Source organism: Cydia strobilella, chromosome 12 (genome assembly GCF_947568885.1).
Source record: "Cydia strobilella chromosome 12, ilCydStro3.1, whole genome shotgun sequence".
Classification (NCBI taxonomy): Eukaryota; Metazoa; Arthropoda; class Insecta; order Lepidoptera; family Tortricidae; genus Cydia; species Cydia strobilella.
In genome coordinates, this window is record NC_086052.1 from 13,412,961 (window position 1) to 13,437,082 (window position 24,122).

Consider the following 24,122-nt stretch of genomic DNA (forward strand, 5'->3'; position numbering starts at 1 on the left):
AGTTGTGCAGTGACTTTGTATATTTCATACTGTTATGCTGTACAACTATTAAAAAAGAAAGAAAAAACTAGTTTTGAAATATTTTTGTCAGACTGACATTACTGTCAAAAGTGCCAAATAATAACACAAAAGGATCAACACTGGAAAGTTACATAAGACGACGCCGCAGTTAAAATTTTCCGTGAGTTATAAAAATATACAGGACCCCGGATAGGTACAGTCAGCTGCAGAGAGAGGTGACACCCCTGCATATACTGATTGTCTGAAGGGGGGGATCACCTCTCTCTGCAGCTGACTGTACTACGTGACCTTCATGTCGCATCCCTTGTTGAGTAAACAGTGTTAAAGCAAGTTTGAAAGCGCCACTTACCCGAGAGACCTGAATATTTCAGCGAGTGCTTAGCGTATTCCGTCCCACGCGCTAAGCACTCATTTAAGTTTTATGAAGATTTCATGACGGGTTTAGGGAGACAATTATTCAAGTTTTTTGTAGAATAAGTTACGTACCTAGGACGGAATAATTAAGAAACGCTATCTGAGATATTATTAGTTAACCCCTCAGCTGTGAACGGGCCCAGGGGGCAGTTGAATTTTTTATATGTCATAATTATATATACCAGAACCTGTCGGGCTTTTCCACAGCTGAGGGGTTATTTGACGCCCGTAGTGTTTACAAAGCTTAATTTTCTGCCAGGGCAGCCGGCGCACCCTGCTCTTTAATACTTTGGGTTGACAAGTACACAGTGTAGTGTTAGGTTAGTGTAGGTACACAAAATAAAGACTACCGTTCTAGTTGTCATTGTCACCATTCATTTGTCTGGCATTAAGATTAAACAAAAATTTGATTACCGTTACGCCCCTACCAATGTAACGTTGGTAGGGGAGGGTAAATCAAATTATGTACCTACTTAATTTTTTTTACAAGGCAGACAGCGTTTAGGTACACTTTACACAATGCAGGACTGCAGGTAGCCGATGTTTTATTTGGTGCATAAATTTCGCTATCTAACTTTATCAAGGGTTAAATTACGAGGGATGCCGCCAGAGGCGCCCACGGCTCGCCGAGCCACCCGCCCGCCCACGGCCGCGCTCACCCCTACGCTACTACCCACGCATTAATTCTAAATTCCTGGCCCGTCCCGGGGCTCTACTCTACTAGCCTTTTTATTACTAATTATCACGGACTAATAACGGAGTATCACGGATACGACGCAAATTGGCATAAAAGTAAACTAATCACGCCCAGGCTCAACAGAATATATTTATACCGTTTCAATTCAAATAAACAACTGTTTATAAAACGTAAAACATTTTTTATTTAACAAGAGAGATGGTTCGCAAATCGTCAGCAATTTCCTCGACAGACGCCGGCTTATTGAAAATCCGACGGAAATTTATGTAAAAGTAAACAAGTCCCTCTCTCAATTCATCAATTTCACCGTTCTGATTCAATTATTGATTTACTTAGGCACAAAAAGGTGTTATTTTGGTCAGTTTACTGAACTTTTCATTGGCTATTTCGGTCGGGTCAGGCATTCCAAATATTTCTTATTTCAGAATTGAAGTCAAGAATAATTGCCCATAAATTAATTTGTTTAAACCTGCTTCAGATGTTAAGTTTTATTTGCCATTAAACTGAATAGTAGGTTCTTTTGTACCAACTACCACGGCGTCATGCCGGAGAATGCAGGAGAAAATACTTTTTTCAGAACAACAACATTTTTTAGGATGCCTTCTATAATATATTTGGAAGCTGCAGGACTTTTAGGATAATAGTAGAAGAATCTGGACATTCTTATTCTTATTACATTAATTTGTGTGGATTGTCCTCAAATATAAAAAAAATCTATTTTTTTTGCGTTTTTAGAAATATGGGCCATTTATTTTGAATTTTGTAAGTATAAATATTGCCATGAACGTACTCAATTAAAATAATGGCGTTTTGGCAAACACATTGTAGCAGCGTAAAGTATCATCTCAGAATGTCTGAGCTTCTAAAGGTTTTATTCATATATTTACTTTATATACAAATACTTGGATGTTGATCGTAACGTCGCGTCGGCCAGACTCGAGGTTAATCCCGGAGTGCCGCATTGCGTTCCCTGGCTCCCGATAAAGCTCCAAGGTCATGTTACGATACGATATACCCGGGGTCCTGCCCTTCGAGTAACTTATTATGGTTCCGTACCCAAACGGTAAAAACGGGCCCCTATTACTAAGACCAGTCTATATAAAAATACCGTAACTTTATAAAATTGTGTAACACATAACGTAATAGATATAAAACTAACTAGATTAGACTAAATATCATTGGAATATAATTGAAACTAAAGTTGAACCTAGAAACAAATTTAATAGCAATAATGTAATAACTAATAACAGAAATTGTATTTATCTTAATACAGGTATATAAACCTGAATCTCATTTTTGTCCTCAATCGTAAAAATTCTTAATCCAGGTATATAAACCTGAATCTCACTTTTGTCCTCAATTGTAAAAATTCTGTGTAAATGTACATCTGGTCTCCCGCGATACAGGCCTAGCCTAGTGCGGGGACTCCTGGAACCTCCGAATGTCAAGTCAGTTGCACCAACTCTTTTCAGTAACTTGTGATATGTACTTACTATGTACTACAATTGTATTTGTTCTGTGCAATGAAAACATTTTTTTTTTCTTTTTATCTTTATATCCCATGAACCGTGATAGAATTTTCACAGATGTATTTCTGTTGTCGTGATAATGATACAATCATTGTTTTTTTATTTATTTTTTTATTACAAAAAGGCAAGCATTTGACCGCAATCTCACCTGATGGTAAGTGCCGATGCAGTCTAGGATGGATCATGCTTACCTAAAAGATGTCTATTCACTCTCGATTTAAAAAGATCCAAGTTATAGTGGACTGGGAATATATTTGCAGGAAGTGAATTCCACTCCTTAGCCGTTCGCATAATAAAGCTGGATGCATAGCGCTTAGTACGAATCAGTGGCAGAGTAACGACGTAAGGGTGAAACGCAAGTCCGCGTCTAGTCCCACGGTGGCAGAATGGAGATGGGGGGATTAAATTATGTAATCCCATCGCACACTCCCCGAAATGTATCCTGTAGAACACCGATAAACAAGCTACCTTTCTACGGTGTTCAAGGCTCTGTAGTCTAGCCTCTACTAATCCCGCATCTCCAATAAGCTTCCTAGCGCGTTTGTCTATGGAATCTAAGGCGGCTAACTGATATTTGGCGCATACATCCCAAAGGTGGCTGCAGTACTCCATACACGACCGGACTTGAGCTACGTAAAGCTGAAGAAGCTGCCCCGGTGTGAAGTACCGCTTGACCTTAGAGAGGACGCTCAATCGTCTAGTTGCAGATTTGGCCCGAGATTCAATATACGCCCCAAAGCTCAGGTTAGACGAGATACTCGCGCCAAGTAGCTGAAGATGGTTGGATATCGGTACGGATACATCCCGGAAAGTCAGGCCGAAAGGACTCCGTTTCGCAGAGAACAGACACGCCTGCGTTTTGGTTGCGTTGAATTTGACCAGGTTAGCGTCGCCCCAATAGGACACTGTCTTAAGTGTTAAATTTAGACGGTCCACCATCGCTCTTCGACAAGATTGAACTTCATCTTTTTCATTGTTTACATGATCATGATATAAAGTCTCAATTTCACGAATTTTCGAATGAATGTCTGCAAAAAAATTGCAATATGATACTCGTAGATGTTTTTCCGCTACTGTATGTATCACTATACATATTACTAAAATTCCTCTGTTGGATGTGAACCAAATTACCCGATATTTTCGCCGCAAATGGCGTATCCTCGGTTCTCATAAATTTATTCCAAGACCATACCATATACGGGAGCAACTTGTGTCCTTCAAATAAATACAAATAACGGTTTTTTCCGTGCGCTGAGATAATATTTAGGAAATGCTGTTGCACGGCGACCACAGTTAAGATAAAAGATCCATATTCGCCAAATATAGCGCTCATCATTCATCATACTTTCTGTGTTCCCGGTAAGGATATCTCTCTGCTACAAGGTCTAGTCTAGTTACGTTAAGCCTGAGGTACTATAATCATGATTTTTTTAGGGTTCCGTACCCAAAGTGTAAAAACGGGACCTTATTACTAAGACTCCGCTGTCTGTCTGCCTGCCTGTCTATCTGTCTGTCCGTATGTCTCATGAACCGTGATAGATGAATTTTTTACAGATGATGTATTTCTGTTGCCGCTATAACAACAAAAACAGAATAAAATAAATATTTAAGTGGGGCTCCCATACAACAAACGGGATTTTTTTGCCGTTTTTTGCGTAATGGCACGGAACCCTTCGTGCGCGAATCCGACTCGCACTTGGCCGGTTTTACCTTTTTTTTACATTGCTACAAGCTACGTACTAAAAATTAGGAAGTTTCTGTAACGCTGCCAACCAAAATTAATCCGAAAATGACCCGATATTCGCGTCGACGGTCGTCACGATCGATGCTTGTTTTCCCTCAAAGGGGCGAACAGGTGTTGATGATACATACATACGTGATCAAAATTAAAACAAAAATATGTATCGCCTGTTTTGTAAAGAGCTCACGTCGCTTTTTTACACATTCAATTCACTTTCACTTTTATTTATGAATAAAGTCACTTGATTGTCAAGGTTTCAGTATCGAATGAGTTATCTATGCGGGTAAGCCTTGGCCCCGTACTGGGGTGCGTAGGGGGTGGGCTGGCGTCACGCAGACGATGACGTCACTCCACCCTGAGGTGTGATTTCGGCGACTTGCCACGCGCCACCCCGGCCAGCCAGTATCCGGTTACGCATAGCATGATGCTGATACGGAGCTGCAGGTCATTTTATGCTGGGGGGTTAGCAATGCGCTCGTTAAGCTATGAGATAAAAAAGCCCTGGTGCCCTCGGCCTTCCGATTTGCTGACGGGCAAGACCACTGTAATTTGACCTTAAGGTCGTGAGAACCCTCAATCCGGAGACGATAACGCTCTTAGACTGTGGGGAGCGAGGTTTGGGTTCGGGCACCTCGCGACCTTGCCGCCGTAAGATGTTTTCGTCAATAACTAATGTGTACGGGCCACTTACGCAGCACTGAAAGACTTTCGCAGTCATTCAGTGCTGTAACAATTTCGGCTGTGTGAAAAATGGAATATTCGTCTAGACATGATAATATTAACATAAAAACGTAGTTATTTACATAAGGGAGATTACCAGTGTTTGGTATTTACTTATTGTGTTAGGTATCTCTTGCTTTACACGCAAATATTATTATAAATAAACATACAATACCCCCAGTCATAGCGAAATAAGTAAGCATAGAGTGCTCACTCCATACACCAGTTTTCTTAATTAATATTATTATGTTGTATGGGAGGTTGTTGAGATGGTTTGGACACGTGGAAAGAATGAGTGAAAGAAGGCTAACAAAGAGAGTGTATAATGGAGAGGTAGAAACGGGAGTTGGAAGGGGCAGACCTCGGCGGACTTTCTCTGATCAAATCGGGGAAATCCTGAAGAAAGGCCAAGTCAAGAGCACCCTAAACCGGCGAGCGTGTATGAGGAATGTTATGAAAGTGAAGGAAGCGAAAGAGGTATGTCAGGATCGTAGCAAGTGGAAATCCATGGTCTCTGCCTACCCCTCCGGGAAATAGACGTGATTATATGTATGTATGTATATATGTATATGGGAGGTATGGTAAAACGTATTGCTGATAAGTTTAAAGCTTGCTAAAACTTAATACTTATTAAGCTTATATCTTATTATAAATTAGTTTTTATGCTCACACTCTATGCCTACTTATTTCGCTATGCCCTGGTGTAAATTTCATTCGATAGCGCGACGTGACGTACGCGTTTGCGTACGCTCGTCACGTTATCGAATGAAATGTAACACTTAGGGTTCAGTACGAGAACTTGCGCATACAAACTTGATGCATTAGAAATTAGAAATTCATAAGAAAATAAAGAAGCTTATGAGTATTTTATACTTCAATTCTGACCGCACGGAGATAGTTGTAATTATTAACTGATTAAGTTATCATATAAATTATTGAAAGAAAAATCATCATTCACGTGCTAAATAATGGACTTGTAAAAAATCCTGTTGATGTCATTGCAGGACCCTGTGGAGTAATTTTTAAATCACCTCTACACTGCGCCCAATAAATTGACTAATGTGAGTTACTGGATTAATCCAGATATATGCAAGAGGGCAAAGTTATTGAATACCTACTTAGATATTCCTCCTACGAATCTTCGGATCCACACTACCAACAAACATGAGCGATCTGCGATCGGGCGCGTGATGTTTGAAACATCAATTAAGCTTTATCGCGTGAAAAACTAGATAAAACTGGATAATTCAAAAAAACAGAGGATAAGCTATTCCGTTTTTTTACAGCTTGGTAAATTAGATTAGGTATATCGATAAGCAACAAGTTGAAAACTTGAAATGGAGTTAAAAACCTGAAAAATGTAGCCTATGTGACCCGAAAAAAGAATTAACACCCCATTTGAACCTCCTTTTTCGGAAGTCTGGCTAAATGGAGCCGGCGGAGGCGACCTGACCTCTCCTCTTCCGCATACACTATATAGCTTACTTAATGCTGCTAGCGAAGTCAACAGTTTTCCTTGACACATAACTGTTACGCTGTTCCAGATGACTGCACAAGTGACAAGGCTTCCTCTTTTACGAGTTGCGAACTTGTTGCGAACTGCCTCATTCACCGATTTGCCTAAACTATTTCTGTGTACCTAACGCGTGTTTTGTATTTAAGGTTATTTTAAAACGCACTGCGCGTGTAAACATTATTTCTCGGCAACATAAACCTGAAGGTCTTCGTAACTAAAACATGGAGCACTTAGCGTTACATAGTTACATTACAAACATACATTCCGTTGAATTGATCTTGCTTTAGACATAACCAATGATATACGCTATTTACAGAAACTTCAGCTCTGAATCTTGTTTCAATAATATTATGCTGACACTAGCAACATTAAACATGGTACTTGCGCTAGGTTTCCAAAACTTCTTATCATAACAACATAATAAGCATTACGATTTCATAATAAACCAGTGAAACTACTGTAAATTATCTCAACTGAAATTCTCTGCTTCTTTCTTGATTTAAAATGTTCCCAAAAAGATTTTCCCGCGCGTACTTTTTAGCAATGCATTCAACGAAGAAACGGATCATACACCAAATACACTCTAATAAATCTGAAGTCCAATGAAGCTTCAACTCATTCTGATATGTTCTTTTCAGTTTTACAAATTTTAAACAGTAAATCAAATTGGTCGATTTATAGTGGGATGTTTATATCACGATAAATAAGCTTTTATTACGTATAATGGCTGGTGTGGTTGGTGATTGGGAATGATGGACAAAATGTTGCAGCGCTGAGCATTTCCGGCGTATATACGTCTGAAAAGATCATTCAATTGTACACCTTGTTCTCATGTAAGAAGTCACTTAATTGAACAACTTTTCAAATGCACGTATGGCGAACATGCTTAGCGCGGTAGAATGAAGTATCGCATAAGCGTCGCAAATGCACCAATTAGATTCGTTCCCGCAGCATGCCATCGAACTTTGACTTTCTTTTGGCATGTGTCGATGTCGCGAACGATAGATACCTACTTGGAGTGCGTCCAACGAAATGTAAAAAATAGCTGTATCGGACGCCAGGTCGCCGTTATAAAAGATATAACGCAAGCGTTATGACGGAAATACTGCACTTTTACGATTACCAGTCTCAAATAATCCTATAAATTAGATACTTCTCTTGATATACGAGTCTCAAGCGTGACCTGCGTGACGCATGCAGATATATTTAGTGATATTTTTTAATTCGTTGACTGGTAGCAACATAGTAACATTAGTAACGCTTGCGTGTAAATATGACACATATCATATTACAACACCCGCAAACGTAAACAGTTGCTAACTGCAATTCTTAGGAACGTATTATCACAATAACTTGCATAGTGGATAATTATTAAGACGAATTTCGTAGGTATACCTGCAGAATATTATACAATAATGTTGTAAGTGTATCACAATGCAATATTTGCAGAACTGCAAATACTGCAATGGCGCACACGTGGACTAATTAAGCGTTTATTCAAACAAACGTGGAGTGTAAGGGCACTGCTGAATCATAATTTTAGGTCTGTTTACTGGAAAAGACTGGCTCAGGAAAGAAAGGATTGGCAATTACTCCACCGACAAGAGCAAAGCTCTTAAGTTATGATGATGATGTTACTGGAACGAGTTCATTCTTCGAAAAAGGCAAAACCATAATAAATCCAAAATATCAAACTCGTATTCAACTATTCACTGTTAGCGCGAGCTACGCAGCCTACGCGCTACGCTTATAGCTTAGAATAACGCGTATTTTCCGGTCTGTAGCGAAAAGCAGATACGAATAGAGAACCCGCCTAGCGGGTCGCTGGTAGTAAATGTATTTAAAAAAACTTTGTTATGAATAAAAGGAATATTTAGTGGATCGGCCCCACAATTAAATATGGGTAAAATAAGTACCTACAGTAGTAGTAGGAAGTAAGTAGTACAAACAATGAAACAACCATATTTATTAAGCTTAGAAATAAATTAAAAGTGAAAAAATTCACTGTCTTGGGTGGAACTTAAACCCACGACCACTGGATCACCAATACAGTGCTCTACCATCTGAGCCACCAAGACTGTACCCAATCAGGGACCGGACAACCCTTTCCGCAATAAAACCCTTTCAATGGGCGTCCCTTAAACACGGCTAACACATTGAAAGACTTTCTCTTTTGATCTGCAAGCCCATTCATACCCCTACCTTTGACTAACCCTTATCGAAAAGCTAACCAAAAATAAGGCTAGCCCTTAATAAGGGTTACCCTTATCTTTAAGCGCTTTTTATAAAGGTTTCCCTTTGCGTGAAAGAGACAGGATTAGTATATATCTACGCTAGTGTATGAAAAGGAAAGAAAATACGTGCCTAGTCAAAGAACGCCGCCGTCGCCGCCGACGACCGCTCGGATTCGAAATAATGTGTGCTTTATGAACAAGGTAGACGACTTAAATTAGCACGCTTACATGCTAAAAGGGAAGCCCTTTATAAGGCTAACCCTTATAAGCCATGTTGGCAAGTCCAACAGAACATACTCGTAATACTATGTATTAACTCCTACAGTGCTTTGCAATCTGTTATTTTACTTTTTTCTGTTGCCATGTAAACGATATAACAGTTGTATCTATACTTCACATTCACCTTACAGGTGCTTAAAATATTGTGCCTTAAATATAATAAATTGTGACCACAAGACGGGCTTTCCTTCCTCGCCTTACTGAACCAGCCATTCCACCTCACCGCTGAACAAGCAATATGCAAGGTGTTGGTGAGCGGATGATAAGGGTTTTGTAAGGGTATTTGGGCTACCGATTACACAAATGTGTGTACATAAATATAAGGGTTTTTAAAAGCAAAATGAAGGGTTTCGTCTGGCAAAGGGTATGGTGAGTTAAGCCTTATGCAATACCCTTATAAAACCCGGATAAGGGATAGCGGGCCGGTCCCTGTACCCAATGCAGCGAATATTTCCACCATATTAGCCATTAGGGAGGCTATAGCGCCATCTACACTTCTGGTGGTGGAAATATTCGCTGCATTGGGTACGTTCTTAGTGGTTCAGATGGTAGAGCACTGTACTAGTGATCCAGTGGCCGTGGGTTCAAGTCCCACCCAAGACAGTGAATCATTCCTTTTAATTTATTTCTAAGCTTAATAGCATCGTTCGCAGACGTTTCTGCTTGATACAAAATTAACCATATTTATGTCCTAAAATATTTCCACAAAAGCAAATCCTGCTCTTATAATATAGGTTTGCAAGGTGTACTAAAGAAGCTAAGGTTACCCTTTTTAAGACGTTTTCTCAATCATTTTACACCTGCAGCCTATGGATCAACTACACACAACGGGCTCTGAGCGCCCTACGCGTCCAATATAATAATAGCTTTAGGATGCTGTTGGGGCTGCCGCGCCATTGCAGTGCATCGGGGATGTTTTGCGAGAGACGTACAGATGGCTTTCATGCTATAATGCGCAAGCGCGTTGCGTCCTTGGTGAGGCGCCTGCGCGGCAGCCCGAATAGCCTCCTTCAGACGGTGGCAGAGCGCCTAGACGGCCCTTTCCAGCTTCACTGGGATAAGCTGCACAGGGCGTCTAACTGAATCGTTAGTTTTATGATATTAGTGTTAATTTTAGTTTTTATTGATTTGAATTTTAATGTTTTCTTTTTTTTTCTAATTTTATTGATGATTGTTGTTTGTGTAAATAGTTGTAATTATGGATCATGTATCTGAAATAAATGAATTTATTATTATTATTATAATATTTTTACTATAATGTAGAGATACATTAGAGACAAGCAAGGAATCAGGTTAACAATATTATTGAGTATTGAGGTCGCCCACGAATCTAGGTCCGACCTAGAAGCTCCGTGCGTAAGAATACGTAATCCTCACGTAACGACCCCGACGAGTATATTCCCTATAGGGTTGCCCACTCTCGCCAAGACTTGTCTACCCAGACTGAAAAGAATACAGAGAAGTAACTACATAATAGGGGTCAGATTTACATTGCAGATAATATACCAAGGGGTTGAAGGCGTTTCAAATTAAAACATTAATAAAGTTTATTGCACCAATCGTTGTAAACAAAATCTTCTATGGAGCCATTGCACCAACCACACTTGACGATAGTAAACAATGAAACTTCCCATAAAAAAAATAGCGGACGTTATTACGTTAACAAATAATAGGTATGGTGCAACCATAAGCTAATTATATGTAGTCTGTGAGGCCATTTCCGTCAGTAAAAAAAGAGGCAAATTTAAAAAAATCGAATTTCGTGCCTTTTTCTACAGACAATGTTGTTTGACAGGCTATACCTACTGTTCCTTCTAAAATATATTTCTGCTTCCACAGTCATGTATTTCAAGTGTATCCTTGAGAGGCCCTTAAGCCAATGCGTCACCTAATTCTATTCCGGTAAATACGTAGATAAAGAGAAATCATAACAAACCACAACCACTTGTAAGTTTATTGCCGACGTCATATATATCATAAGATTCATAAGCCATTTACGGCTGCACGTTATTTTGGTAGAGTGTAGCCTTCGCTAGTAGTCACGTTTTACGAAAGCCGGCAAGTTATGTGACGTAGAAAACACACGTTTGTGTATGTATCCAAACTACGTAGGTTCCGCTAAGTCTAAGATCGTGCGAAGTAAAAGAGAAAATGCTGAGTGCCTGGGCTCCGAAGCAAGACAGAGACATATTAAACGGTTGCAAGAAATTTAAATAGAATTCTGCGGCAAATTATCGATGCCGTTACTTTGGAGTTGTGCCAAGTTGGCTCTCGCAGCCTGCCTCCCTTCGAGCCCTAGAAACAGACTTAACGAGACGAACAAGAAATGACTACGCACATAGCGGTATATCATTCTATAAACGTATACGCATGTTAGTTTATGTATGATAATTTTATATGTAAAAACCGGCAACACCGGTCATCGCGCTCGTCATATCCATACTGTTAAAACCCGAGACCGAACAATCTGTAAGTATGTACTTTATACATGTCTCAACCAATCTACAAACAATGCAACACGCAAATGTTTACTGATTACGACTTTTTTTAAATTCTCTACAACGCTCACACGAACTGCGTATAAATTAATAGGCCAGGAAATAAACGCTCAAAAAAAGGTATAGAGGGAAATACTTGGAACACAATTTTTGACTTCGTAGCTTTGTTTGGACTAGTTAGGAGGTGAACATATCAAAAGTCCCCGGCCATAACCCTGGTGCTGGGGGGAGAGGGGGGTTTGAAGGTTCCATTTTTCGGTTTTTCGATTATATCTCGGAAACTATGCGTCTGAGCGACTTGACCACTCATACGAAATGAAAAGAGATTTAATTTGTTACAAGTTTTATTCAGTCAAGTTTTTCGATATCTTGTATAGTTTTTGAGATATCCGCTTTTGAAGGTATATTTAGGGCTCTAATTTTTATCTTGATTATCTACATCAGTAAAGCTGCTAGGCCGGGTTTGGGATGCTGAATTCATTTATGGTATCAACATTGACACCATTCCTAAGTAAAAACAAAATTTTAAAAAAATGATTTTTTATAAAACTCCTCTTGACTGTCCCGGGACTCAAACCATCTCTATACCAAATTTCAACGAAATCGGTTCAGCGGTTTAAGCGTGACGAGGAGTTTAAAAAAAGTTATTTGTTTAAAGTTTATATGTTTTTACTTCGGAAAGGTGTCAATGTTGATACCATAAATGAAATCAGCACCCCCGATTTATACGAAAACATTACCAAACCCGGCCTAGCAGCTTTACTGATGTAGATAATCAAGATAAAAATGAGAGCCCTAAATAAACTTTCAAGAGCGGATATCTCAAAAACTATACAAGATATCTAAAAACTTGACTGAATAAAACTTGTTACAAATTAAATTTCTTTTCATTTTGTATAAGTGGCCAAGTCGCTCAGACGCATAGTTTCCGAGATATAATCGAAAAACCGCAAAAAAGGAACCTTCAAACCCCCCTCTCCACCCCAGCACCAGGGTTACGGCCAGGGACTTTTGATATGTTCATCTCCTAACTAGTCCAAACAAAGCTACGAAGTTAAAAATTGTGTTCCTAGCATTTCCCTCTATACCTTCTTATTGCTTGGCTTATAATGACAGTGTCAATATTTAATTATTACGTACCTTACCTACTCAAATAAGGCCGAAGAAGCATCGCTAAGGGACCTAACCTAAGCAGCAAATATTACTTATATAGGCTAATATTAATTTAACCTACACACGCGACGTGGTCAAATACCTAACCGCTTTAGGAACAAGGCTGGTTCACGGACGACACGAACAGTAACTATATACATGAGTTACAATAATATTGATTTCAGATTGGGGATTCACCAGCGTTCGTTTATGCTCTGTTACCAAATTAGTAAAATAAGTAAGGTAATAAGTAAATTTTAACACTTACTAAAAAGTAATATAATGAGCTATTTATACTTTTTAGCACCAAACGATCTAATTTAGGTACGTGGTTCCTACTTTCAAAAATCGTCCACATAAAATTATAAGCCAATTTTAGAGTTTTTAAACGTTTGTCAGGCATATTTTTAGGGTATATTTTTAATAAGAATTGGAAAAACTGGGCTTATGCAAATTTCCCGAAGTGAGAGACGCTCATCAATCAACCTGATTTGTCACAAAAATATGTACGAGTATAATGTACCAAATATCCAAAATTGTGTTTGTGTTGCAGCAATAATTCGTGTACCGAAGAGCTCAGCCAGAATAACACATTTAATAATAGAAACTATGATAACAAAACCGGTTTAAATTCAGCTTATTTAAAAACAAGTAGATAATCAAAGTTATCACTACAGTAACGAATAACATCAATCAGCTATCACGCCACGCAACAGGACATCACCGGTTATCAGTTAAGTAAACTTTATCGATTGCGTCAAACGGTTTCGTGTTTATCTACTATACACCATCAACCTTCCTTCACGTACCGATTTTCGTTAATAATGCTGTTCCATTACAAAAAAACTGTGCATAGTTAATTTTAACTTCGTAAGTATACCTAGAGCTCGGTTAATGATTATTGATTACACAATTACACATACACAAACTAATTGCAAAAAAAGTGAGTGAACGAATGTGATTTAAGTGCTCGAAATTTAAGCTTTTTAGGAAACATTTTTATTAATCTTTCAGTAGGCGGTTGAACTTGCTATCGACTAATTTCAAAATCCCGCTGCCATCAATCGTAGTCATGACAATAATCTATGTTGTTGTGTGACCTCAACTCTGGAGCCGATACCTACACCAATTAACTATATTTATTATTTTATTAAACAATGCATAGTTAATGAAAAAGCGTCGGTGACATCACGCCTACAGTGACACGCAAGTTGAACATCAGACAAAACCTTTATTAAAATAAATACAAGCCCAAAGCTTCGCCCACGCTCAAGCGTTAGTGATCTCAGTAATGTTATTGATATACATACCTATAACATTGATTATCAATATAAGAATAAGAAATATTTATTAGCACAAAAAGTATATAAGTAGATTAGTATTTAATGGTACATTGGATATTGCGATAAATGGTCCTCACACAGCTTGATGTCCCGAAATGAGTCCTAGGAAAACTAGATGGCACTAATATCTAAGAAAACATAACAACACATTAAATAAACACAGCATTTGTAACAAAACTTTTCAATAGGTAGAATTGAATAACAAGTTTCAAATCTTTCAATAAACAAAAAGAAAAAAATAAATAGAATCATAAGATAACAGTTGATTATACCCATATAAACCCATATTGTATGTACTTGTGTGTGTGTGTGAGTAACTGTGCAATGATTGAGAAACAAATGATTGTTAATAAATCAACTGGAATTTAAAAAAACCATAATCATCCCTTGCATAACGGATCGAGTGTGTTAAGTGCATATGTACATTATAACATGACTAAATCGAAATATGTATCTTGGCATTCTTGGCAGTGCCCCCGCCAAGACGAAGCAAAAGAAGCGCCAGGGCACTACCTACCTTTTCTCGAAGCGCTTCGTTTTTTTGAATACTCATAACTTGGGGTTGAATTATACCAGATAAACTAAATTCTCTGGATATGATGTCGATAGTGGACTAATTAAACATAAAAAGTTTCGATTGCATAGCTCTTATTCTTTAGATTTGATTGATATCTTAAAATCACTGATGATCATCAAAATTATAGGGAACAGTCCTAGTGAGCTGAAAATTGGTATGTAAGCTAGTATTAGTACACAAAAAACAAAAAAAAATCTACCTAATCTACTATCTTTTACCCCCCAACCCCTTAAAGTATGATAGGGATGAAAGTTTGTATGAGACTACCGCAAATTGTGATATATACAATTTATAAATAATAAAATACATATTTCAAGATTTTTAGTTAATAACCCGCCATCCTTTAAAATAGGGGATGGAAGATTGACATAGGCAACTTGCAAAAGATGTGAAATCCCATCAATTTACATTTTCATGTAAAATGTTGCCAAGACGAAACCATAAGGCACTGTAAAAAAGTTATCAGATCTTATGTAGAGCCAAGCTTAGAACTCTACAAGCCCTAACTTCACAAACTCTACACCTTAGTCAAAATTATGTGGTTTGGCCGTTTCGCTACCGTCACATGGGCGTAAGGTGAAAAATGTATTCACTGTTCATTACTTTTTAGGGTTCCGTACCCAAAGACTTGTAAGACTTTCGGTTCCGTTCGTGCCTAAGAACCAGCTCAGGCCGCGATGTCCTAGTCTTCTGGCTGTTCCTCTTGCGCGTACAGTTTCCTGTAGAAACTCTCCAGTTCTTCGAGCGCTCAGGACGATTAACGCGTTCCAGACATCAGCTCCTGACAGTGATGTGTTTGCTAGCAGATGGCTAAATGTGTGTCGTGAATGTCTGAAATACTGTGAGATGATGGATGAATGATAGCTTTCTAATTTACCTTGTTGTCTATTGTGTATTGTTTGACATGAAATTGTATATGTAGTTGCAAAATCACTTGACATAGGTATTTTTAATTTATATTATTTGCATGACTAAATTGTATTTCAATAATTATGTACTGTTTTGCTATTTGCATGTATAAATCTGCCAGCGCTTTGGTGCAAACTGTAATGCTGTGTAAATATGTTGTTATAATAATAAATAAATAAATAAAGTGTAAAAACGGGACCCTATTACTAAGACTCCGCTGTCCGTCTGTCTGTCTGTCACAAGGCTGTATCTCATGAACCGTGATAGCTAGACAGTTGAAATTTTCACAGATGATGTATTTCTGTTGCCGCTATAACAACAAATACTAAAAACAGAATAATATAAATATTTAAATGGGGCTCCCATACAACAAACGTGATTTTTTTGCTGTTTTTTCCGTAATGGTACGGAACCCTTCGTGCGCGAGTCCGACTCGCACTTGGCCGGTTTTTTGTTATAAGTGGGTACAATAGTTCTTGTAGTAACGAAACGGCCAAGCGACATATATTTTGACTAAGGTGTAAAGTTTGTGAAGTAAGGGCTTGTAGAGTTCTAAGCTTATTGGCTCTACATATCCTTATGGTTTCGTCTTGGCAACATTTTACATGAAAATGTTTTTGGAGGGATTATGATTTTTATTTTCAGAGAAAAAGATTGTGGCCTTAGAAATGATGACTGCTCATGCCCAGCTAACTTACTCACTAATGCTCACTTAATCGATTCACTCATCTAGTTAGAGTAGTTACAGTTACTTCTGTTCTGAGTAATAAATGACTTTTTTGCTTACTGTAAATTTATAAGTTCATAAGGAAAACTTAAGAAGTCTTAAGATCCATTCTGAGATCATCTTCCAAGTTCGAGGAGCCAAGGTTTCGACAACTCGGATCGTGTGATTCAGAATCCAAGTGGAAAAAAACTCATTATCTTTTCTACTTTAATCATTTCGTGGCAGCGATTTGCGATTAATTTGATTATGTTTTTGTGTAAGGTAGACGATTGGACACGACATTGATCGCAATGGCAGCCTGCCTGTCGCCGGCCGCGTGAATATCAATGTGATTCGAGCCATTGTGGAAACACTATTATGACAATCAATAGGTATATCGTGCCTTTAGAACTATATCCTCAGTCAAAAAGTAAATAAATTCATATTTTACTCGATAATAATCGGATTATATATAATCCGTTTTCATAGTTTTATTTCATATTATACTCGTTTCGATGGTTGTTTCAGCTATACAGCTTAAGTTTCTTTTGCCGCTAGAAAAAGTGGGCTAAGTAGCATTTTAACTCTTGAGGCATATTAACCTCATTGGTTTAAATTACTAAACTTTCCTTTTATTTTGTGGGGTCAAGACAAATTGGAAGCACATGCCTATTTTACACTCTGTAAGTAAGTACCTTTATTTTCAGTACAAAAAGGTGGAATGTATTTTTAAGTCGTAGAGATAAATCAAAATATGTACTTATTTTTTTATAAAATTTCTGGTTTACAGTAGATACCTAGTCGATCGATTTGTGTAATAAAGCTTCAAGAGTCAATGTTTACTAGTTGAAACCACAAGATCCGATAACAATTAGCCTCATGCATGAAGTTTATATTTGAACGAAATATGTTTTATTCGGATGTTTGTTACCGTTATATCATGTTACAAATGCATTTCCGTTTTTAAATTACCATTTAATTACTTAAAATTATAAATAAAAAGTACAAAAATTTGCCCGCGAAAAGCTAGTGAGCGAAACGCTCGAAACGCCACGTGACGTCACGCGTTCGACAGATTAGTGTCATTAGTAGCAAACGTCAGTTGGGCCGCCCAACGTGTGACGTCATCACGCTCTGTCGAATTCGCGCCAAAAATTATGAGCGTTTCAACCGCTCAAAATTTTTCAACATTTTAAATATTTTTTAATAAAATAATTTTAAGGTTTACAAAAGTATTTTTATCATTTCCGGTGTTCCAACGATATAAATTATGAATCCAAAAATAAAAATAAATTCATGCATGGAGCTAATTGCGACCAATCTAGGCGTCAGTCTAATATGACTACAGACACGTGAGCAGAAAATATAGAGAGATATTTACATCTGTAGAAGGCACATGACACGAGTGTTAAATTGCCCACGTGTGTTTATAAAATAACCTACACTCGCGTGAGTTTTGCTTATGTTATGAGTAGTCAGGTTCTTAAACCTAATGAAGACGACTACCTTAATTAGTTTTTGATTGCAGGTGTGCCTTAAAGGTCACAACAATGAACATAGGTATATATATAAAGTGTAAATTTGTGATACTTCGTTGCAAATTATTTTCAAATAATGTATAAATATTTAATAAAACTATCAACGTTAATGAAGAAATTATAAACAAATATGCCCTACTTAAAAACCGATTGATCGATGTGATAAACAAAATCACAAAATCCGTTACGATAACGACGATTAGAATGAGTAACGAATTTAGATAAGAATTCATTCAAAAACAAATGACAATCACATACATTCATTTTGTTTCCATTGGTTGATTACTGATTACAACGCGACGAAAATATTAGGTATAAAATATTATAATATACTTAACCTCCTAAGTCCCCGAAGGTTTTGTTTTTGTATTTGAAACCTTGTCTTATTTAGGTTTAGGTAATAAAAGTAGTACACATAAAATTTTGGACAAAAGCCTACCCCTTATGTAGGCTTAGAAGGATATATTATAATGTTTTAAGACTGGAAATATTTGAAGATATTAAATATATTTATTAGATATAATAAACGCTCAGTATTTTTTTTTTGCAAATGTCCCGTTCAAATTGCCAGATTGCCACCCTATTTCATCCCCTAAACTATGTCTTTCTCCAAGAAACAAACTTCTTATTATTTTAATACCAAATTCCTGTAATACAATATAGCTGTTCAACAGTGACAAGGATCATACTGACATTACTTTCGTACCTACTTATTGTACATACGTGTAGGAATAATTCAAAAATCTAATTTAGAATTTCCGGAGACATAATAATAAGCTTCATAATTTTACTGCTTCTTGAAATACCCATATCAAATCAAAACTGGCAATAAACTTCATGAGATAATCGTCTGAATCCAAGGTCAAACCTTATTTTAGACATTATCTGTCATCAATGTCATTTGCCTGTCTACGTATACTGTATTTACAGAAGCACACAAAAGCAACAGGATGATAATAGCCCAATAGTGGCCAATAGGATGCCAATTTCATCCGGGAATTGGTTGATAAATAAACTCATCCGATATTTCGAGATCGTTCAATCAGATCAGACGCCAACTAATCTGGTCGATAGCGTATGAATAATTCAGAGATGATGGATCTGGAATTGGAATATCAAATACTTGGCAGTGTAAATCAGTTGCATGCCAAGCACAAGTTTAGTAAACGTTCAGCCGGTAAAAGGGAACTAAGCAACCAGTAGAAAAACTACGCGTTTCTTACGCCTTATGTTTGGCCAAGCCTTTAACAAAAATTTTGCGTATTTATGCTTCGGTTCTTCTTAACTTTCGAGAACAAAAGAGACAAATTAGACCGTAACCAAACGAACGACTAATACCTAATCGTGGATCACACGGCTCGGGATTTTAAAAGTACAATCTTTCGGACATCAATGTAATAAAAAATGTTTTGAATATGATCGGACATGGTCTAAGTCTAACAGGCGTTTAAACTTTACATATCGTCATACGCTTATATGTACCTGCAAGCAATGAACCCTCTAAGCAAGCAATGAACCCTATCAACAACCTTCAAACATTAAAACAAGTCGGACTCGCGCACGAAGGGTTCCGTACCATTACGCAAAAAATGGCAAAAAAAATCACGTTTGTTGTATGGGAGCCCCATCTAAATATTTATTTTATTCTGTTTTTAGTATTATAAGCGCTGGTGGCCAAGCGGTAAGAGCGTGCGACTTGCAATCCGAAGGTCGCGGGTTCAAACCGCTCGTACCAATTAGTTTTTCGGAACTTATGTACGAAATAACATTTGATATTTACCAGTCGCTTTTCGGTGAAGGAAAACATCGTGAGGAAACCGGACTAATCCCAACAAGGCCTAGTGTCCCCTCTGGGTTGGAAGGTCAGATGGTAGGCAGAAATTTTTGGGATTAGTTGCCAAGCGGACCCCAGGCTCCCATGAGCCGTGGCAAAACAATGCCGTGACAACGCGAGGAAGATGATGATTCTGTTTTTAGTATTTGTTGTTATAGCGGCAACAAAAATACATCATCTGTGAAAATTTCAATTGTCTAGCTATCACGGTTCATAAGACACAGCCTGGTGACAGACGGACAGCGGAGTCTCAGTAATAGGGTCCCGTTTTTACCCTTTGGGTACGGAACCCTAAAAAATCTAATAACTCAGCAAAGACGGCGCATGTCATGTCAGCATGATTAGTGGGAGGAAAGCACGAGATCAGGCCATGGCGTGCTTTTTAATTGCACGCTTAATTGCTCAGTAATTATGTCTTGCATAAATCTATGCATCCGAAATCCATCTTGAAGATTCATGGATACATTTTTTGATTACTCGCCAAAATGTGGACAAGTAAGCAAAAATCAAAGGAAAGCGTTTCGAAAGATTAAGACAACACGTTGACTCATATCGACTGTAACGACAAAAAGTTAACCTTCAACGAATTTAAAATGGAATTCCTTCAAATTTTATTCATCTGACTACTCAAGAAAATACTGGAATCTCTGGAGAATCGGCTTACCTAGATTGCTCAACTGGGCAATATCAAAGAGAAATGATTCACTAATATCTCATCTCAGTCATACACTAGTCGCAGGAATGCATTTCTTGGCGCTGCGCCTTACGAGAGTTGAAGGAAATTGCATTTACCTTACACTTGTCAAGTCTTTGACTGTAATGTTGCATGCCAGTTGATGATATATTGTTTATAAATAATAGAATAACTATCTATTTTCGATCCTTCCTTATATCTTTATACAAGAGAATAAATATAAACAAAACTTAATAAAGTTGGCAGTACGATATATGCAGTTGTGCCACAGATTAATAAATAGTTACTACGTGCGCTTACAAATAATTTGTTTTCATCACCAGGATTACTGTTTTATCTCACAAATATTTGCCAGAACAAACTGTTTGTGATCTTTTTGGCACGCACATTAAGATTGCAATCTTTGAAAGAATTATTAAAAAGGCGCCTATATGACTTTTTTGCCGACAAACGATAAATTTGTGAAGTACCTTAATAGTTATAAAATATTTCTTGTAGAGACTGTAATCTCCACTGACGTCCACAAAACTAGTCAAGCATATGGCTTCAGGATAAACAGTATAAGTGTAAGCAGGATTTAAAGCTCAAATTATACTATGGACTTTAAACATACGAGAGTTTATGTTCTCAGTCTTATCTACAACAATAATATGGTTCATTTGTTTTGATAGTCGTTGACCTCAAATTTGTCAGGGCAATAGACACCGGTAAAAAGTGGATAAGATAAAGCAAATCGAGTCTCAACAGCTAAGCACTGGTGCAGCGATCACGTCGACGGCGACTGATAATATAATTTACATAGTTACAGTACAGATACAGACGTGATGAGAAGTCAAGTTCAAGTGACACTACAGTAGGTATGCTGAGCATTTACGGCGCCTCGGATTTTTAAGCCGCTTACAGATTCGCGAACATGAGAGCTCTGCAAGTGGTTCCAAGATGGAAGCCTTGTACATTTTCTAGCGAAGAATAGAACACGTTCTCTCAATGCGACTAAATTAAGATTCTTAGCATGATAGCATGAACTGACAAAATTGCATACCGAATCGAAAATTGAAGGACAGACACAAGGTGAAGATGAAAGAACAGAATTAAATATCTATTCAGATTGGGAACTTGCAAATCGCTCTAAACACTTGTAGTACAAAAGACTGAACAGTTCAATGTGCACTTGTCAGCATAAAAGACTCTCCTAGAACTTTCTAAATAGGTATTCATTTACTGTAACTTTACATAAACCACAGTATGTTACCCAACGATTGCAAGAGGAAGTTCTCATTAAATGATAAAGCGACTTAACCGACTATATGACACGCTCACATTCCGTTCCGTAGTAATAAAATCTATTGAAAAGTAGTAAACATGTCTAATGTAAATTTTATGCAAAATACAAGGCGGACACTAACTGTAAATCTATGAAGAGCATCCGGGAAGTTAATTTGATTTGAACTACTTAAGCACGACTTTTCCGTTGGTGTTCGTCCTAGTTTCTAGTTTGGGTTCTCAAAGTTAGGCAATGGACAAACGCGAGTTCTTCTCGGAGAGTTTTGCAGTGCTGTGAGATTCACTTATAAATTTTGTAGAAAAGAAGTTGCCCCAGAAACATCTACAGTTAAGTGGTATAAGCGGTAGTAGATGGTATGAGACACTAAGAAGGGCCTTAGGAAGGCGGACCGACGATCATAATCGCGAAGAACCTTTGGATAAGGGCGACAAGTAGAAAGGTCGTCGTAAACCTCTTTGAGAGAGACCTTTGTCCACCGGTTTCCTGAAAACGAGTAACAGGTACTATCCAGGATTCGAAAATTCGTATCAAATCGAAAGTTGTGAATAGATTGAAATCATTAAAACATTTATTCATTTGCAAGAATGTAGTACACAAAACAAGTTCTTACGCTTAAGCGACTGTTAGACGGCTGTCACCGTTGTTTTGGAATAGGTCTTAGATATTTTAACATAGAACTCATAGAAGTCACAAGAGAGCTCGTGAAAACAATAAAATCCCCTTATCGCTCACACTTTTGTGTAATTCCCCGCGCCGTCAAACAAAACCAGTTCGATATTGAGCTATTGAAAGGTATGTTAAGCAACCTCTTGCACCACTGATAGCAGGAGTGGACACGTCTCAATGAGAATATTACTGCACTTCGAATCGTAGACCTTCAATTGACAAGCAGGAAGCAATGAAATCTTATTTAAACGTTAACCCTCCCACTGCCGCGATATGCCAAGCCGGATTTGTCCCAGTGGACCTTTAAAGCGCGTTATTTAAGGCCCTGTAGGGGAGATGACAGTTACATCGATCTAAGTAAATTAAGTTGCTCCGGAAAATCAAGCTGCTGCTGCTGGGTTGTTGAGACTTGCACGATTATGGAGCGCGTCATACTGCTGTTAAATTGCATGCTGTCACTTTTTTCCGATAAGCAAAATTCAAAAGTGCCGACTTTTGAATTTACCACGTTTAACCAGAGACTAGTAAATATTCAGGACAACTACCAATTTTGTGTTAGAAGTATAGTGACAGTTTCCATACGTAGATACATTAGATACATAACTTACATAAGTTAGCGCTATACACGGTGGCTAAAAAATATGTGCATTCCCCTTGCCAGGGAGGTTTTGGGATTATACTGAGCAACTTTTACTATGGGACCAACCTCGAAATCGCGAAAAAAATTTGGCTGTTTCATACATTTTGGCTGGTCCATTTTCTATGGGAGGGTAAATTTTTTTTGCGATTTCATGGTTGGTTCCATAGTAAAAGTTGGTCAGTATAATCCCACGATCTGGCTTTCCTAGGACAGATCGACAATGACTTGAATGAGGCAAATCGGCGGTGGATTTATCAGGTGACGTTCTTCGCGGGAGGCCTCACAGCGGCGTGGCGATTCTCTGGCGAAATAGTGCGTTTCATAGTGTTACCGTTATAAAGTGCAGTAGTGAGCGTATCGCTGGAATAAAAGTCGTAACTAAGGGTCAAAAGGAGTTCATAGTGCTATGTGTATATATGCCGACGGATGTACCGGATAATTTGCCAATTTTTACGCAATGTTTGGGCGAAATGAATGCTATAATCGAGGACAACAGTGTTGAAAATGTATATATGTTAGGCGATTACAATGCGCACCCATCGGCTCAATTTTATGAAGAAATGTTCGAATTTTGTAATGAAAGACGGTGGTTATGTGCGGATGTGATTCGACTAGGTACATCGTCGGGAACCCATACGTTTGTGTGTGATGCGCACGGATCCCAAAGGTGGTTAGATCACTGCTTGGTAAGTACTTCTGCATTTTACACGTTAAATAATATCGAGGTTCTGTATGATGTATACTGGTCGGAACACTATCCATTAAAAATCGAATGTAATATTAACGTAATTAGGTCAAAAGACATACAGAAGAATGAAGTTTGTAATAAAGTGTTATGGGGAGTAAGAAGCCCCGAACAGATTGCTAAATACTCAAAGCTATGCAATGACTATTTAAAGGTAGTTGATTTTCCGCAGGAACTTCGCTACTGTGCGTATAATATGTGTCAGGATATTTCACACAGAAGTATTATTAATCAACTATACTGTAACATAATAGGAGCGCTAAGTAGGGCATCTGTAGAGAGTAGTGTACATAAGTCGAAGGGGAAAAATAAACATAAAAGCATTTTGGGCTGGAATAAACATGTATCAAACAGTCACAAGCAAGCTAGGGAAGATTTTTTGAC

The 24,122-nt window shown here is 37.9% G+C and overlaps 2 protein-coding genes and 1 non-coding gene across 4 annotated transcripts in view; all 3 read right to left on the bottom strand.

Moving 5' to 3' along the window:
- Positions 1-24,122, bottom strand: part of LOC134746188 (inositol hexakisphosphate kinase 1) — a 356,169-nt gene that overhangs the window by 321,335 nt on the left and 10,712 nt on the right. The gene's annotated exons all lie outside the window — the stretch shown is intronic.
- Positions 1-24,122, bottom strand: part of LOC134746200 (essential MCU regulator, mitochondrial) — a 158,494-nt gene that overhangs the window by 80,585 nt on the left and 53,787 nt on the right. The gene's annotated exons all lie outside the window — the stretch shown is intronic.
- Trnat-ggu (transfer RNA threonine (anticodon GGU)) lies at positions 8,644-8,716 on the bottom strand. The gene has a single exon. It is a non-coding gene; the product is annotated as a tRNA-Thr (tRNA).